At 26.7% G+C, this 19,851-nt stretch overlaps 1 protein-coding gene across 6 annotated transcripts in view; it reads left to right on the top strand.

The window, feature by feature from the left end:
- Nucleotides 1-18,910, top strand: part of LOC135926198 (MMS19 nucleotide excision repair protein homolog) — a 36,942-nt gene extending 18,032 nt beyond the window's left edge. For 3 of the 6 annotated variants that reach the window (XM_065461956.1, XM_065461962.1, XM_065461965.1), the window contains 2 exons: nucleotides 2,947-3,660; nucleotides 3,740-3,903. The gene's annotated coding sequence lies outside the window, so the exon portion shown is untranslated. Of the gene's footprint in view, nucleotides 1-2,946; nucleotides 3,661-3,739; nucleotides 3,904-5,879; nucleotides 6,000-7,621; nucleotides 7,918-8,094; nucleotides 8,139-18,844 lie in introns of those variants that run through there. The other 3 variants (XM_065461959.1, XM_065461961.1, XM_065461958.1) reach the window with 3 other exon arrangements.
- The last annotated feature ends 941 nt before the right edge of the window (nucleotides 18,911-19,851 follow it).

The raw sequence follows: 19,851 nt of genomic DNA on the forward strand, positions 1-19,851 counted from the left end.
TCAGAATTTGCTTGTTATTGATAACTCGGACATAATATTTAATTAATATTTATATATTCTTTTTTATATATAAGTTTTAATATATTACATATATATATATAATTTTTTAATATATATATTAATATTAAGTTATATGCTCATATGAAATAAAATAAATTTTACATTCAAGTATTTTTATTTATAATATAAAAAAGCGTTAAATAATCAAAATATATCTTAAAAAGTATCTAAAAACAGATACAGATACCTCTAAAATAATATCTAGATACAGACACTTTAATCAAAAATCTATCTAGATACAGATACCACATTTTTCTAGATACTTTAACAACTCTGATAATTTATACAATATAAATTAATTACTAATATTCAAAAATAATAATCAAGCTTTAACAGGAAAAACCATTGTAAAATCATAATATAACCATAAATATTTACATTAATATTAAATTTTAATCAGATTTATTTGAAATCTTAAAAATTGGAAAAATTTCGAACATATATTCCTACAACATCTAAAAATACGTCATAATAAAACGCCATGAGTGTTTATTTTTAAGAGTGTGAATTAATTAGGACTATGAACCCTCCTTCTAAAAAAAGGGCTCAGTGTGTTCTGGTTCAGTGAAATATCTCTAAACCAGGTTCGGGTTCAGTTGGGAAAATTTAGTAAAAATAACAGAAACATCAGATTTTTTATTAACTTTATTTTACTATATTTAGTCCTTGCCATAAAAATAATTTATCATTATAATTAGAATATAAGCAAATTAATTACCATGATATCTTCCAAAATCGAGATGTTAAAATTAAAATATCGATTTTTTATACCTAACTTTGACATTGCAACTTATATTTAATAAAGCTATTTAACCTTGTGATTATGTTCTTTTCTTTGGCCTTTTATTTAATTATCACAAACAAAAATAAATATTCCTAAAATATATATTATTAAGTATTATATTTATTAAAAAGGTTGAAAAATATGCTGGCCAAATTTTAAATTTTTACATAAATTAGTGATTAACAGTTCAATTTGAGTCGATTTTTAAAGATGGATAACTCAATATTTTACCCAAAATATATGATAAGCCTAAAGGTTTTGTTTATAAATAGAACAAAGGTTTTGACAGCTGTTGTGATTAACAATAATTTTTATTATTCTAATTATATGTTTTATTCGGTTCCATGTCAATTCAGCGAAACTTTTATCGCGAATGGATTTTATAGCGAATACTATTGCAATATCGAGAATTTTTTATAGCGAACTTTATACCGAATACATTACCGCGAATACAATATCGCGAAATTTTTAAAGCGAATACATTACCGCGAAAATTTTATAGCGAAACCTTTATCACGAAATCAAGCGAATATATTACCGCGAAACTTTAATCGCGAAAATTTTCTAGCGAAGTTATTATCGCGAAACCCAAACGCGAAGACAATATAGCGACAATTATTTCGAGGAACATATATCGCGAAGATATTATAGCGAATTTAATATCGCGATAATTGCTAATAATGACTAATTTATTTTGAAACATTTTTTTATAATTATATTATTTGTATAATATTTTTTTTTAAAAAAAGGTGGAAGATTGATTCAATGATAGTTTCTAATTTTCTTTTAACCTTTAAATTTATATAATGATTATTAAACTTAGATCTGGTTTATGAAATTTGTTATTGGAATATACTTTTTCCCGATCCTATCCTTTTCCTCGAAGTTCTTATTTTATAAGAGCGAACAAGGAACTCAGCTTTATCAATATATTAATCATTGAGTTTATTAGTTAAATCTTGATTACTGGCGAAATTGATATCTGGGTAGCATTTATATTTATTGTGACTTAATATTTATAAATTTATCAATCAGTTTTGCCCAGAGTTGGCAAGTCAGTCAATTGACCAGTCAAATGACTAAATTTGACGGGTCAATTGAACGGGGGAATATTTGACCTGGTCAAATGTGATCAAATTTTCTAAAAGATCTTAAGATAAAAATATGTTTGAAAAAGAAAAAACGATATAAATACATGTGATTACAATGCTGCTATTTATTGAGTTCCTATTAATGAAGTATGTAATATAATAAAAGGATTAGGCATATAAGGTGGTGATCAAAATTTCAAGTTATATCATAAATTTCAGAAATAAAAGTGGCATGTTTAATAGAAAATCATGGGGAAAGCAGTAACTTCCATAAGAAGCAATCAGATTCCAATCTCAAGCAGTGGAATTAGCTTTGACCACCATTGCCATTAAGAGAAATGACATTTTATTAACAATTCCTAGATCTATTTCTTCTTCAGAAAGAAATTGGTCGATTATAAATATTTTCGCCATTCTTTCCTCTTTATTTCGGAGTCTTATAAAATATGTTATCAAGCAAAAATAAGGAGATCTTAACCTTTAAAAATTATTTGTTCCGCCTGGATATAGTCTCAGCTACAAACTATTACAGATGCCTTAACCAAGATATATTAAAATGTCCCGTACGATTAACAAAAAAAAATGGTAAGATAGAAGAAAATAAAGAAATACACAATCATTCAGAAAATTCAATCGAAATGGAAACCAAGAAAATAATCAATTCAATTAAGAATGAAATAATACCATGGAAACTCCAAACTTTATTGTGGCGAAACACGTCAATTAAGTGATTCCATATCAATGGCACTACCATAACCAAAACGTATAATTCACTGAACGCAGAGTTCAAACAGTTTTGCACCTCAGAAGCAGCCTTATCGAGCTGGTAATTCCGCATGAATATTCAATTACAGATAAGTACGAGGATTTCATACTTCATGATGATGGTCCGGTTAGATTTTCTATAAATTTTAGGAAAAAGTATAACTAAATCCTTCATTTTTATTGCGATAATCTGCTCGATAAGAAACACTTTATTATAATTGCTTTTTTATTTATCATGTGTGCTAGGTTTCCGACCATGCTATCATATTTGGAACAAGAAAAAATTTGGACTTCTTAGCTTCATGTGAACATTGGTTTTCTGTTGGTACATTTAAATCGTTGCCATCTTTATTTACGCAAATTTATACAATTCATGGGATAAAAAATAAAAATGTTTTACCTCTCATATATATATTGACCAATAAAAAAGATTATGAAACATATAAAAAAATATTTACTATTAGGTGACAACTTAATATCAACTCCAAAAAAAAATATGACGGATTTCGAAATGGCCAGTGTAAAAGCTTTCAATGAAGTGTTTCCCAGTTCACAACACAAATGTTGTTATTTCCATTTTGGCCAATCCTTTTGGTGAAACATTCAAAAATATCCAGAATATAAAACAGATGTGGAATTTAATGTACAACTTAGAATGGGTTTGCTTGGCATTTGTGCCACCTTTAAATGTAGTTGAAACATTTGAATTACTAATAAACTCCAAATTTTATTCTAATAATCAATTGTTACTTCAGCCTCTAATTGCTTTTGAAAAAGCTTACATTGGTAAAACATTTGGAAGAGGCAGACTACCTATTTTGTTTAATATTAAACTATGGTACTCTTACCAATCAACTCTGAACGGGGAAGGGAAAACCAACAACGCCGTTGAAGGATGGCATAGATGCTTCAGTTCCTTCCTAACAATTCACCATCCAAACATATGGAAATTTATATCAAGTTATCTATATATCTATTATTTTAAAATGATTTAAAAAGTATAAAGATTTACTAATAAACTTTATAATTTATATTCTAGGCTTAAAAAAACAACAAGGGTTGACAGAGTTAAAAATTGCTCAATATAATTCTGGTGAGACACCCTTTACCCCTAGAGAAAAATATCGAAATCTACATGCGAGAATAGTTACAATTGTTTCTGATTTCGAAAATCGATCAAGATTAGATTATCAAAGGAATCGCTATTAATATAACATTGAATGTTTAATTTTTTAAAATTTTTATCTACAATAATAAAAATTTTGTTTGTTTATAGTCTCAAATTTTTTATACAAAAATATAGGAAGGTCTACTTTGGTATAAAATTTAGCTGGCTACATACAGACTCATTCATCAAGATATAGATTTTATGAGGGTATTTACAAATTCTTTTATATGTGACGCAGTCTTTCTCTACCACATCAATCACACGATTAATATTTTAAAAATAACTGCCTTTCGTCATGCATTATAAAATTATTTTAAAATTCATATTCTTAGCTCTTAAGTCATATAGTTGTTTTCCCTTATAAATATGGTCACTTTTGATGAGCAACATTATTATAAAATAATACTCAAGGATTACACTAAAGGGCAAAGTTTAAAACGAGGATTACATTTTCCTTTTTTAAAGCATGTAAATTTTTTTATATTGCGGTGTTTTTGTCCGATGTTTTTTCCCATGGTTATTTTAACCAGTCTTTGTCCAAATCAATGATTCTTTTAAAATTTTACACTTCAGTTATATATTTAAAATAAACTATTGGTTTAGACGATATGATATGGCTATGCTCTTCTTTTTCGTTCACATATTCAATAAATAAAAAAATCATTTTTTTAAAAACTTTTTATAATGAAATTTATTTTGTAAGGATATTTATTCTGATATAAAAAAATATGGCCTAAAGGGATCTATTAAAAAAAGATAATAGTTGCTATACCATTTCCTATTTTAACTTAAGAAAAGGACTGTGGAGAATATAATGTATTTACTTTAACAGGGGCTTGTATACCCATCTATAAATGAGATCAACCCTCTCAAAACTTTTAACCTCCTACCAAATATATATAATTTAAAAAAGTAAATACCATTATCCCTCTCCAATTTTATTCAAATTGAAAATTATTTCATAACTAACTACCCCCCCCCCCTTTAATTTCAATGATGCTCCAAGTAAAAGTCCCTGCACTCCAATGAGTTCGCATTTCAAGTTACGATATTGACCTTTTGGGAAAAAATTGGTTAAATTATTGTTATATTATAGCTCTAAAATTTCTTAAGGTTCATAATTATTTAAAATCATGGAGAATATGGTAAGAATAACCATTATCAGCTTGGATTTTACAGTTTATAAAATCGTTTTTAAATAAGACAAGGGGGAAGGGCTAAACCTCCCTCACTGGGAAATATGATTAATAACAATTTTCTTTTAAATTGATAAAACTCCTTCCATATTCTAAATAAAATTATCTCAGAAATTTCTTATTTAAATAGGAATATAAAAAAATCTTACAAATCTAGGAATAAACAATATCATCATTTTATTTTATAATCCATTTTCACAATTTTTTTTACAAATTATAATTATAAAACGGAACGCTTTTCGGAGAGGTTAAGCGCACTTAGTTTTACGTTATTAAACAATAGCTCAACCTATTCGCTTGATGAAAATAAGTAGCTATCCTATTTGTTTTAAATTTTACCAAAACCAATCCATCTCATTTTGATATAACATTTTCCCAAGTTGCCGCAAGTTATGTCATCTGTCGGAAAAGTTTCCAAGCTTAATTTTCTGATGCAAAAAAATTTAAAAAATCCCCCACTCCTTAATTAGGTGCCAGATAGGCGATTTGGTTTTTATTTTATTATAAAATTAATTTCTTTTTTTTTATTTAAGATTTTTTGAAATATTAAATAAAATTTATAATATTGCCTACAAATTTTTAAAGGAGATGGAAATGGAAGTTAAACTGGGGGGGGGGGGGGGGGGGGGCTAAATATTTAGATGAAAAGTATTTTATTTCATCAAATCGAAAAATAAATAACATTAAAAAAATAACATCAAAAAATAAGATAAAAGAATAATGAAATGAGCCTCTCAAAAGGAACAGTTACCTAACCAGATATTTAGTATAAAATTATTTTATTTTTATAAAAAAAATTTTTATGGACGAGGCAGATATGGAACAAGAGCAAGACAATTCTTTTACCTCTATAAAAGATTACTTTATAGACAGTAATAATTCTAAGCGCAAATGTTTGTATTGTGATAAAATTTACAGTCTCCATACGGCTACAAGTATAATATATTTCTAAAATATATTTCTGATAAAATATGATAAATAATAAGAAAATAAGCAATAGGTGATGATATGTAGGTTCTATTTTCAATTTCATAAAACTTATAATAATAAATTTGAAAATGTTTATATACATTGTTTAATAGGTTAATAAAAAATAAATTACCAAATATATAAATCCTATATTAAAAATTTTTAATATAGCCAACCTTAAAAATCATATAAAAATATCGCACCCTAAATTCATTATCCAAACTAAAGAAATAATGCCCAAGCATTTATCGGGCATAAGAAAACTTCAACCAGAAGAAAACAAAAGATTAAATAAACTAATACTCAGATGTATTATTAAAAATAATTTAGCATTTAACATATTCGACTCAATTGAATTCAGGGATATATTTGCTTTTATATTCAAAAATGAAAAAATTTGGACACAACAAACAGCGAAAGTATATTTACATTCGATGTATGAAACATCCAAATTAAAACTAATAGCTAAATTAAAAAATGTACAAAGTAAAATTTCGCTTTCAACCGATATTTATACAGGAATCAATAGTATATCTTACTGTTCTATTACTGTACACTATATTACAAATAATTGGAAAATTAAAAACTATCTTTTAGATTTAATCCAACTTCCTCATCCGCATAGTGGGCAAGATATAACGAATTATTTATTAAAATCTCTCGAAACATTTGAAATTCAAAAAAATGTTATAGCATTAACTCACGACAATGCTAGGAATATTATTAATGCAGCTGCTATAATGAGTAATCATTATAAAGAAAAATATAATATGCCCTTCTATAGTAATAGATGCCTGGCGCATGTTATAAATTTAATTGTTAAAGAAGGGCTTAGTATTTTTGATCCCAAATTAGAAAAAATACACAAATTGGTGAAATCACTTCACCTTTCGCCCAAGCTAATGCAAAAATATCTTGAAATTTCTGGAGGCACAAGATTACCATTCGACGTGGTAACTAGGTGGAATTCTAAGTATCTCATGATTTCTACAATAAATAGAGTAATTTAACCATAATCTTATATGTTATTTATATAATATATTTTATTTTAAAGAATTTAGAGGCTATTAAACGATTAGGGGAAGAATGTCTTCCCAAAGATGAATTTTATCTTAATATCAATGAGGAAAGATATTTAAAGGAAATTGAAACCTTCCTTAAACCATTTTTCGATATTACTTGTGAAGTTTCTTCGGAAAATACAACTATTGGGACGACGGCTTTATTCGTCGCTTCGATAGGGAATTTCTTAGATGAAACATTTAATTCACATGCTAATGATGATATCAAAAAGGCAGCTAAATTAATGCTGACCAAATGTAAAGCCTACGAAGGCTTATTTGGTAGCCTTACAAATTACATATCTAGCTTCCTAGATCCCAAAACAAAAATCTATCTTAAATAATAAATATGACAAAGAATTTAAACAAATACACAATCCTTTGGCCAGCATATCAAACAACGGTATATGAATTTACAGATCACATTGATTCACAACCCTACTCAGTTATTATGCATAATAAGCTGCGAAAGTAAATATAAATACTTAGAAATTTAATTAACCTTGTATTTTTATAATTATTTTCAGAGATGCTATCGATAATCCAGACCCCATGAGAGATGAGATCGTGGAATATCTTAAGGAACCCGTTGCGCCAGCATCGACAAATATCTTGGATTGGTGGGCAAAGAACGCCACCATATATCCCACTTTGGCGTTAATGGCTAGGGACTATTTAGCTCAACAATCTACAAGTGTAGCAAGTGAGAGGACCTTCAGTAAAGCTGTTGATTGTATGACTAAAAAAAGGAATAGAATGGTTTCAGAAACCCTCAAAGAATGCCTGTGCCTGAGTTGTTGGGACGTAGATCTATTGGAATAATGTAAATATTATTACATACTTTGTTGTGATTGTGTTTAGACCATATTAACTTATATAATTAGTCCGAATAATGTTTTTGTAAATTTTAAACAAGACTTTTACTTGCCCTCTCTTAAAAAATTGGTAAAATTTAATGATTTTTTAATTCTTTCAATATATCTCTATATTTATTTTGAAGCTTTCCTGAAGAAAAAGATTTGGCAAATGAAGATTGAACTGACGATATTTTTTTATATTAAAATATTTTTTTATATTAAAATTTTATTTATTCGATTTTTTTATTGTAATTATAAAATTTAACTCATATGATTTATAAAGATTTAAATAAATAAAATAAAAATATTAGTTATAATTTATTTTAATAGACAGGCCCTAGTTCGAACTAGTTACTGTTTTGAAGAAATTAATAAATTACTAAAATTCTTAAAATGTATATAAATTTTAGTGAATAAGGCATACGCGATATACCGAAGGACAGGACACAATTTTTGAGAATAAAAATATATTGGGGTTCATAAATTCTTTATTTTTAAAAAAAATATATCAATTAAACATCTTAATACTCAGAATTTGTATCTTAATTACCTCAATTTAAATCAGGAAGAGCTTAGGCAAAATTATATGAGATAATTTCCATATATAACGTTTTTTTCAAACGGTTTTGGGAAATGTTACTAGAAACCTCTTTATTTCCAAACAGGATTAATTTTAGGAATTGATTTTTTCCATTCATTATCAAAATTTCCGTTAAAAAGAATTTAAAAATCTTAAAACTTAATTTGGTAATCTAGCAGATATTTTTCTCTTAATATTGTACAAAGTTAAAAATAAAATGTTAAGATCCAGACTAAACTTGAGTCGTGAACGAGTCATAAACTTGAGTCGTGAACTCGAGTTATGAATTTCAATCGTGAACTCAACAGGTTATCTTAAATTTTATGAAACTTGATTACTTAGTGCTGTTAATTGGTTGGTTGGCTCTAAAAATCTGCTATGAGCACGAACCCCGATCACAGATCCGTGGTTCAGGCCCATATATTTTAATTTAAGTTATTTCTTATTGAACTTATTATAGTATATAAATATATGGTTATTAGAGATAAATCGATTGATAATTAAAATACCTATTGAATAGGCAAAAAGTCAAGCTCCACTTCTCGATGAATGAAGTTATTTCTACGTAGGTGATGAATAATTTTATCAAAATCAAATATTGATATGAAAATGGATGGGTATCAAATAAATATAGTTCTAACTACCTTTATATGGTGTATATTAATTTGACAGGGAATAAAAATATGGTTACTCATATTTGTTAGTGAAAATTTTTTTTTAGCATTGCAGTTAATGGGCATGTCTGGATCTTAAAATTTTATTTTTAACTTTGTACAATATTAAGAGAAAAATATCTGCTAGATTACCAAATTAAGTTTTAAGATTTTTAAATTCTTTTTAATGGAAATTTTGATAACATGAATGGAAAAAATCAATTCCTAAAATTAATTCTATTTGGAAATAGAGAGGTTTCTAGTAACATTTCCCCTAAATATAACTTCCATTTCCATCTCCTTTAAAAATTTGTAGGCAATATTATACATTTTTTAAAAATTATTTAATATTTCAAAAAATCTTAAATAAAAAAAAGAAATTAATTTTATAATAAAATAAAAAACCAAATCCTTATCTGGCACTTAATTAAGGAGTGGGGGATTTTTTAAATTTTTTTTGCATCTAATTCATTGTTTTATTTATTTTATTTTTTCAACTCCGCTTTGAAATTATTTTTATTTTATTTATTTAAATCTTTATAAATCATATGTATGGGTTATATTTTATAATTACAATGAAAAAATCGAATAAATAAAAAAAAATTTGGATCAACAAATTCATTGTTTCATTTATTTTATATTTAATATTTTTATAAAAATAAAAATATATTTTTTATGATTTTAAATATAATAAAATCAGGAAAATAATAGTTCATAAATATAGGAATAGGAAGGAGTTTATGCTACGAGCAACCTCTTTATTTCAAAATATAATTTTAGGAATTATTTTTTCTATTCATGTTATTAAAATTTCCGTTTACGTAGAAATAGCTTCACTCATATAAAAGTGGCGCTTGAATTGTTGCATATTCAATAGGTCTTTTAATTATCTATCGATTTATCTGTAATAACCATATATTTAACTAATAAGTTCAATAAGAAATAACTTAAGATACATGGGCCTCGTACTCATAGCAGATTTAGTCTAATTTTAGAGCCAAGCGCCAGGTCTGGGTATTACACAACCAACCAATTAACAATACTAATATAAGTAATCGAGTTTCACAAAATTTAAGATAACCTGTTGAGTTTACGACTCAAGTTTATGACTAGTTCACGACTCAAGTTCATAACTCAAGATCAAAACTCAAGATCAAAACTCAAGTTCATGACTCAAGATCAAAACTCAAGTTCATGACTCAAAATCAAAACTCAAGTTCATGACTCAAGTCGCGACTTGAGTTCACGACTCAAGTTCGGAACTCGAGTCGTAAAAATGAGTCGAGAGTTTTGAGTCTAGTTATTGCGACTTCGACTCAGAGTCGTAGTCGGGTGAACTCGACTTTTTAACAACACTATTTAAAAAACAGTTTATTAAAAATTTTATGAACTAAAATATTAAATAACTAAATATATATTGTTATTTTCTGGCATGATTAAATTAGATATTTATAAATTTGATAATAAAATTTATATTGTTAAACTAATTAAATAGTTTAATTTTTTATAATTTTTAAATAAAAGAAAAATCGTTCAATTTGGTAAATAATTTATTTTCACATCGCAATCAGGTAGTGTTGTTAAACGGCTCGTTTTGAGCCGAGTTTTGATAACGGCTAACTCAATATTTTATCCAGAAAAATATTACGTAAGCCTAAAGATTTTGCTCAAAGAAGGAACAGAAGTCTAGCGATATATTATCGAAATCTCGAGACTTAGACAATATTTTTCTGGCTAAAATATTGAGTTAGGCCGTTTATAAAAATCGGTTCAAAATGAGCCGTCAGGTATATATTTTAATTTATTTATAAAATTTATGTAATTTGAAATAGAAATATATATGAATGTTGCTCATGAAAATCAGCCATCGCTACAAAATCCTCAAATGACGATGGTAATGGGTTTCAATTATAATATCTTTTATTTTAATCTTGCAATTAAAAATACAAGTAATACTTATACCCTGGGAAAACAAGTGAGTTAGATATAAAATCATCAAATGATTATGGTATATTCTAAATTATTTATAATTTCTCTAAATATTTTATAATTGGAAACATTATGTGTTATAAAAGCATGTGAGCTATCAGTTGATTTAGCTGGAAAATCATCAAATAATATGGTATTTTATAATATAATTGAGTTACATTGTTATTAAAATTTTGCAATGTGCTTTATTTAGTTATAACCCTTTATTATATGATAAAGCCCATCATTTTGATCAGTGTTATTTCCCAAATTTTTAGATAGCACAACATTATAAGCACAAGCAGAGTTGGGCAGTATTATGAAAACTTGTATCTTAGATACAAATAAGTAATTTCCTTAGATACAAATAAGTAATTTCCTTCTATGCTTGTACCCTGTTTTTTAAATTTTTAATAATAAACTTGAATCTTTATGACTTGCTTCCTTTATTATCTCGATGATCAGGCAATTCTTTAATAAAGTTTGCATCCGACATTAAATTGGCCTCTCAAAATGTTTAATAATAATGTGGGTAATCAATCTATATGTTCACTATGGTTCACATTGCCTAAATTTGATGATATCTGAGGCATGCGAAATTCAAGACCTACGGAACAGTTTACGTATAAATATTTTAATTTAATTGGAGTTATTATGTATTATAGATGTCTTTTTATAATTCTAATATATTTTCAAAATTTAGAAACAGTATCGTCGGTTTGTGACTTTTTCACACCACCCAAGAGAGCCAGCTTTTTATCCGATGATATTGATTCAAATAATCAAAAAAAACTAAAAAGATTTTGTCCAACATTTATTGAAAAACAACAATCAGTGAGACTTTTCATTAAATTATATGAAGTAAAAAATTGATTTGGATTTAAGGGAGGTTATGAATAGGGCAAAGGATATTGTTGAAATATTAACAAATATCAAAGAAAATGAAAAATTTCATGAAATATACGAGAAAGTAAAGGAGATCACTAATATGTTTGGGATCGAAATTTTTAAACCTAAAGTAGTTTCTAGACAGTCCAATCGCTTAAATATTGATGTATATACGATTGAGGATTTTTATAAAATAAATATTTTTATTCCCCTTATTGATACATTTTTATTTCAATTAAAGGAAAGATTTATTAGTCACAATTTTATTTTGCTTTTATTTTCTTCCGCCGGTGGAGTCTAAACTGTTACACTTGAAACAGGTGAGGATATTAAGAAAATCTCAGAGTTTTACGCTGATGATTTATTAGGCTCATATGATATAAAAATCATGGCAAGAGTTTTCTTTGAGATCAAAAATTTCTCTGCATGCCCTTTCCATGTGTATTTGCACTTTAGATTCCCTGCCTAATATCAAAACATTGCTTTTTATTTTAGCTACTTTACCGATTAGTACCTGCACTAATGAAAAGTCTTTTTCAACTTTGAAAAGGTTAAAACTCTATTTAAGAAATAGCACTGGTGAGAACCGTTTAAATGGATTACCTTATTAAATATTTATAAGGTGATTATTCTGGATAAATTGATTTTAGATGAATTAGCCAAATCTCAGAGAAAAGCTCTCTTTATAAATTCAAATCATAAAATTGCTATATGATTATATGCCCTTAGTGTCATAAAATTTTTATATGCAAAACTTAATTAATGAATTGTTAGTTATAATATTTATATTTTGATTCATTTGTATTAATTATAATTGTTAAATTATATTTTTTAAATACCGTACAAGAATTACTTATATTTTATATTATATTTTTTTAAATATAGTAATTTAAAATAAATTTTTAATATAATAATCAGTATAAAATTTCTACATTTTGAAAAATAATAAATAAAATCTATAAAAATTCTCTAATATTTAATTAAAGTAATTTTTGGTTACTGCCACTCTCGGGGGGTATATTATTTTTTTTTTATTTTATTTTTTTTTTGTTATTTTTTTATGTTATTATTTTTTTATTTTTTTATCTTATTATTTTATCATATATTTTTATGATATTTTTTTATCAATTTTTTATTTTTGCCTCCAAATTTAATTTTTTTTGTGAAGAAATTTTTAGGAGAATTTTGCCTACAAATCATTGGCGGCAGCGGGGGGAGGGGCAGGGGGACAAATCCCCCCCCCCCCCCCCCAAAGCCAAAAAATGCAAATGCCGGATATATTTTTCAAAAATAATATTGTTTATATTAATTTATATTTGTTAATATTTATTCGTATCTCATATTAAATATATATTTTATTACATTTATTATCACATTCATAAGTTATTTTATCAATTAATTTCGATTTCAAGTTTTCCGGCGTAATATTTACTTATTATTTTCAAATTTTTAGTGGCGTAATATTTATCTACCATTTTCAAATTTCTAGTCAGATAATAATTATTTCTGAAACTTCTGGTCCAAAAGGGAAAAAGAAATTGCAACTTTGTCCAACGAGATAGAGCCTCTTCCATCAAGCACTAACAGCTATTAAGGAGTCAAAAGAGCCAATTATTTGCTATTACTAAAATATCACAATGGCCTGAAAGAAATATTTCCTCAGAAGCAAGAAAATTATTGGATTCAATGCTTATTCCAAATTTTATTTCTCATTAGAATATATTATTTAATTATACAACTATTTTAAGTATTACTTTTCAAAAACATGACATTGATTTGATTAAGAAGATGAGAATAGCGGAGAGCATTTTATCAGAACTCAAGGAAATTAGGGCTAATGTTGATGAAGAATTTCATATTTTATATTTTATTATTGAGTAAGCAGAGCTATACGTGTTTAATATTTGTCTCCCTCGACTTGTAGCAAGGCAAGCTCATCGTTAAAACATTAATATAGGATCAGTAGAAGAGTATATCTTAGATGCAGATACATTTATAACCCAAATAAATGAATTTTTAATTCATCATGCAGCACTTTCATCTGCAAATATTACTTCCACAAAAGCCTTCCCAACCTTTTTCAGATCGTGATAGAAAAAAAAATATTTGTTAGATTTTTATTATGAAGATGTTAAAGTATCTTATGATGCCTTACTAACTGAATAACTATGTTTATAATATTAACTATAGTTGATATAGTCCCAAAAAATTCTATGGATGCTCTGCATTATTTCAAACACATTTTAGATTAAATTCCCAATGTATTAAAAGGGTTTATAACTTCCCATTAGTAAACTAATGAGAGAACACTCTCTTTTTTAAGAAGAATAACAGAGGCTTGCAGAAGTACCATTTGCAGGGCACGGCCCGGATTTTTTTTAAAGATTTTTTACGGCCCGGCCTGGGTTTTTTTTTAAAATTTTCAGCCCCGGCCCGGCTTTTTTTTAAATAAAATTTTCAGGCCTGGCCCGGTTTTTAAAATAAATTATATTTCTTTTTGATTTTTATAGCTAATAATAACGATTTCAAATATAGGCTGTTTTAAAAAATACATCCCGGCCTGGGTATTTTTTTTAAAATAATTCAGGCCCGGCTTGGGTGTTTTTTAAAAAAAATTCAGGTCCGGCCCGGGTATATTGGCCTGCAGGTCTCTGAAAAACATACCAAGAAGTACAACATGTGAAAGTAGATTGAAAGGTTTGGATCTTTTGAATATTCATAGGCATTTGACGACAAGCAAGGATGAGATAATTGAAAAATTAGCTCAATCCCAACGAAGATTGGATTTTACATTGTAAATATGTAACATACAAAATACAATTATTCCTAAGAAACTTTTTGTGTAAAGGCTCAAAAAATTCAAATTTCTATTTTGGGTCATTTAAGTGATTCTTTACATATAATTTTTTTATAATTCACATTAATTTAAAATTGTGTATTAGGAATAGTTATTAGTCCTAATAAATTTATGCTTGATATTTTTAAAAAACAATAATATTTCTTAAAAAAATTTATTATCCCCCCCCCCCAGACAAAATTCAAATTTAATTTTTTTTGTGGTAAAATATAGGAATTATTAATTCCGCATATTTAAGTTATATTTAGGAGAATTTTGCCTATAAATTTAATTTTTTTTGTGGTAAAATATTTAAGTTATTTTTAGGATAATTTTGCCTACAAATTTAATTTTTTTATGATAAAATATTTAAGTTATTTTTAGGAGAATTTTGCCTACAAATTTAATTTTTTTTGTGGTAAAATATAGGAATTATTAATTCCGCATATTTAAGTTATTTTTAGTTTTTGCCTACAAATTTAATTTTTTTTGTGGTAAAATATAGAAATAATTAATTCCGCATATTTAAGTTATTTTTAGTAGAATTTTGCCTACAAATTTAATTTTTTATTTAAGATATTTAAAAAAGTTTTTTCTACAAATTTTTATTTAAGATATTTGATACCACACTGCGTGTGGTTAAAGCTAATGTAATGCAAGATTCGACGATACCGACTCACTCGTGGTTAGGGTATGCAAATATATTTTTCCTGTAAATCAAAAGTGGTAATAAATTTAAATCTATTTATCTTAGATATAATAGGCTAGAACAAGCCAATTATTTCCATTATCGGGTCAATCATTCGTGAAATTTTGTTGATCCTAGACAGATCCATCCATACCCAAAAAGTCGAAAGGCTGTGGCGGGATCTAAAAACCAACTATAAAAGACATGGGGATAAGGATAATATTCATGAATATCTTCTTGAATATAGATATTTTAGATTGTTAAATCGTTTTGACATTTTTATTCATTTTATAAATCACTGTATTAATTTCAATAATATATTTCAATTTAATGAATAAAATTGGGTATTTAATACTAAATTTCGTGTATAAATTTTAATACTATATTTAATTGCGTACTATATTCTGATTTAACCCTTCACTAGAAAGGTTAAAAATCACTAAAATTTCAAAGGTGGGGTCTATTTTATCCCTAATACAAAATTAATAAAAATTTGTAGACTTAAATAAAAAATAATTTGTAGACAAAATTCTCCTAAAAATATCTTAAATTTGAGGAATTAATAATTCCTATATTTCACAAAAAAAAATTAAATTTGTAAGCAAAATTTTCCTAAAAATATCTTACAAAAAAAATTAAATTTGTAGGCAAAAATAAAAAATTGATAAAAAAATATCGGTTTGGGACTTCACCTGCATTGACCCAAATGCACCTTCTAACCATAACGTCGATGCCCTCGCCCTCGCTGAATCCCGCAAAACCATAAAGTACAGTTCTTTAGACCCTTCTTTCTTATTCATACCCATCGCCTGCACCATTCTCACCACCTTCGGTAGCAAAGTTCAACGTTTTTTCAAAGATTTAGGCAAACGGATCCGCGAAAAAACCGACCAGCCTAAGGAATCCCTCTTCTTACGCCAAAGACTTACTACCGCCATCATTCGTTCTAACTATCTAAGCTTCATCTCTTCCATTGAATAACCTTTCATTTTCCAAGCTTCCTTTTTTTTTATCCCCTATCCTTTCCAGTAAATTCTATTTCTACAATTTTTCATCTTTATTTATTTTACCTTTTAAAAAATTAATTATTTGCTAATACATTTTGACATCATATCATATTAGTAAATATTCAAATAAAGTAACCCATGACCGGAAAAAAAAAATATCATAAAAAAATAACATAAAAAAAAATAATAATATACCCCCCCCCCCGAGAGTGGCAGCAATAACCATATTAACATACATTAAGATATATTGAGTGATCATAAAAAATGGAAGGTTTGGGGGGGGGGGCAAATTTGTTTTTCTTTCTACACTATATGGATTAATTTTCAATTGACTAAGCATTGATAAAAATTTTAGAATAATGCTTTCAGCCGCTTATTAATCATAAATTTGGACAAAGTTCTGTTACTAATATTTTTTCATTTATGCTGCCAATAGTGGTTAGACACTAATAAAGCACATAATATTGCCAAAATTTAAAAATAGAGGGTTTGGGGGCGAAGCCCCAGGAAATTTTTTAACCCTCCCCTCCTCCCCCACACACAGATAAATCCTGGCTACGCCACTGTTAATACAGATTCACAATGTTAATCTTTACAGCTTAAAATTGATAGTAAATTTTACAACTTTATTAAAAATGTCATTTTCAATTGTTTAAAGTGCCCTTTAATGGTTTTTTAAATGAAATAGATATTTTTACTAAAACAATTTTAGAGTCTTAGCAATCAAAATTTGATTTTAACAATTATATTAAAAATGTATAAATGTTATGAGTTTAGAACAAAATCCACAAATTTGAATTTTGTAATTTGATAATAAATTTAAAATACTGTAAGCTATTGATATTTTTTTAAGGAGATTGTTCAGGCTATTTTTTTTATGATTCTCCAGAATATTCCAAAATAAATGGTCTAAAAGAATTGGAGAAATGGGTTTAATTATTTCGTAACAATGATAAATCCTCACGTTTAGAAAAAATATGCAAGCATGTATTCTCTATTACTATTTTGAAAAATATTAACGTTACTGACTTTGTAAATATTTATATAAAGTAATTATAAGAATAAATGAGGGGTGGGGGGGGGGGAGGGAGTAAACCATTTTCCGCAAAAATTTTTCTGCCGCAATTTTAATATTTCTTTCGCAAAGTAATTTTACTAAATTTCTCCCGAAATTTGACATTTTTAAGATGGCATCACTGGTCATGAGACACTTTCTTTCCTGAAGAAGAAAAGAAGAAAAATTATCTAACTCAATGGTGATTCTAAGGAATACTACCATCTTTGTCAGAACATAGGTCTAGAATTCCTTTCAAATTTTTATCGATCCACTACTCAATGTAACGTATTATCCCCCTTTTATCTTATATTTTATAACCTTTTTGTCCTATTTTTTTTATAAGTTTATTATTATTATTATTATTATACATTTCGATAATATTAAATAAAATAAAAAGTTTTAAATTTCAATGGATAATTTCCAAGCTAGTGTTGATAGGTATTTTTTGACACTCATATTTATATTAAATACCCTTTGTTCCGGGGTCGTGTTTTATAGGAAATAATTAATCAAATTTTGTTCCTATCATATTTTCCATGGAAGATCCCCAAGCACTTCAACACCCCCCCCCCTCCTTATTTATATCACTGGGCATCTTAAGAAAGGAACTAGCTCACGTTCCGGCTTTTTTTGAAAAAGTAGTAGGGCTACAAACGAGAGATCTGCAAAGTTGGGCCCAGCCCGTACCCGGCCTAATTTTATTTAAAATAATTGGGTTCGGGCCGGGTCTAATATTTTTTAAAAAAATTCGGGCCGGGTCGGGTCGGACTTTGAAAACTTTTTTAAATATATCTAAATTTATCAATATATTGATTTTTTTATGTAAAATAAAAATATTTGATTTTATTTATCGAAACTAAACGACATATAACATATATCTTTTATTTTGAGTAATTATAAAAATTAATTTCTCTATTTAAATAAATTCGGGCCGAGCCGGGCTTGAAAAATTAGGCCCGATGCAGATCACTACTACAAACACTGATATATTTATAGATGTAAAATAATATTAATATTATTTTTTAAATAATGTGATGGTTAGATATATAATATTATGATATTTTTGATATAAAAAATAACTTGAATCAAAAATTAAAAGATGGTATAATAAAATGGGTTTGGGCACAAGATTTGAAAACCCGAAAATAATTAAGAAAAAAGTATAACAAAAAAATATTTGTTGATTTTATTTTTATATTTTAAATTTTAATAATAGTTTATACCTCATAGCATACATCAAATGAAATCCTGATCGTCCTGTTGGGCAGCAATCATCTTGGCAATTGTGACCGCTTTGCTCTGTTGGTTCGTTATCATGCATGGCACCGAAACTGTGGCCTATTTCATGTGTTAAGACTAATAAGGAATTATCTCTTCTCATGCTATTTTTTAAATATAAAAACAATAAAAATGATGACAGTATTAAAGATAATGTTTTCTTAACGTTTATATATTTTTAGTTTTACCATAATAATTTAATTTTAATGATTTTAGGATTACTATTTTCTCATTATAGTACTATAATTCTATAACTAATGTTTGTTATAGTTGAGAACAAGATTATCACATTCAAAAATAAAATATAAAAACAAAAACTTGATAAGAAGATTCTGGATTGAACCTAAATTTTGCAGTTAAGTTGACACCTTTTAACCCAAAAATATCAATTTAGAGGATTTTTAATCAGTTCAGATAAAATTTTTAAATAAGAGATTTTCCTGCAGCACATAATTATTTTTTTGCCATTAATATCAAAACATTTCACTTAGTGCAACGTAATCCTATTTAAAAACGAATACTATGGCGTTTTATTAAAATAATAATTTACTCTTTCATATTCATAAGAACAAATATAAAATTTATTATACTAAATATTTTAATAATTATTTTTTCTTTTATATTAAATCTAGTATATTAAAATATTTAATTTCGCGTAAATATACATTTTTAAAAAAAATTACTGTATTTATAAAAATAATAAATATATATAATTACAATAAAATATAAGTAATTTTTGTTGTACATAACGGAATTTAAGAAAATATAATTTAACAATTCTAGAAATTTTAAGAAATTAACAACCAACGACTTCATAATACAAAGTATAATAATGGAAATATAATTAGTGCAAATGATTATATGAGGAAGAAGGGGGGGGGGACATTTTAAATAATTTAGGGAAGAAGAAGAAAATCTAGATTAATCGGGCTCCTCGGGGAATGA

Source organism: Gordionus sp. m RMFG-2023, chromosome 3, assembly GCF_954871325.1.
Source record: "Gordionus sp. m RMFG-2023 chromosome 3, tfGorSpeb1-WG-v2, whole genome shotgun sequence".
NCBI lineage: Eukaryota > Metazoa > Nematomorpha > Gordioida > Chordodea > Parachordodidae > Gordionus > Gordionus sp. m RMFG-2023.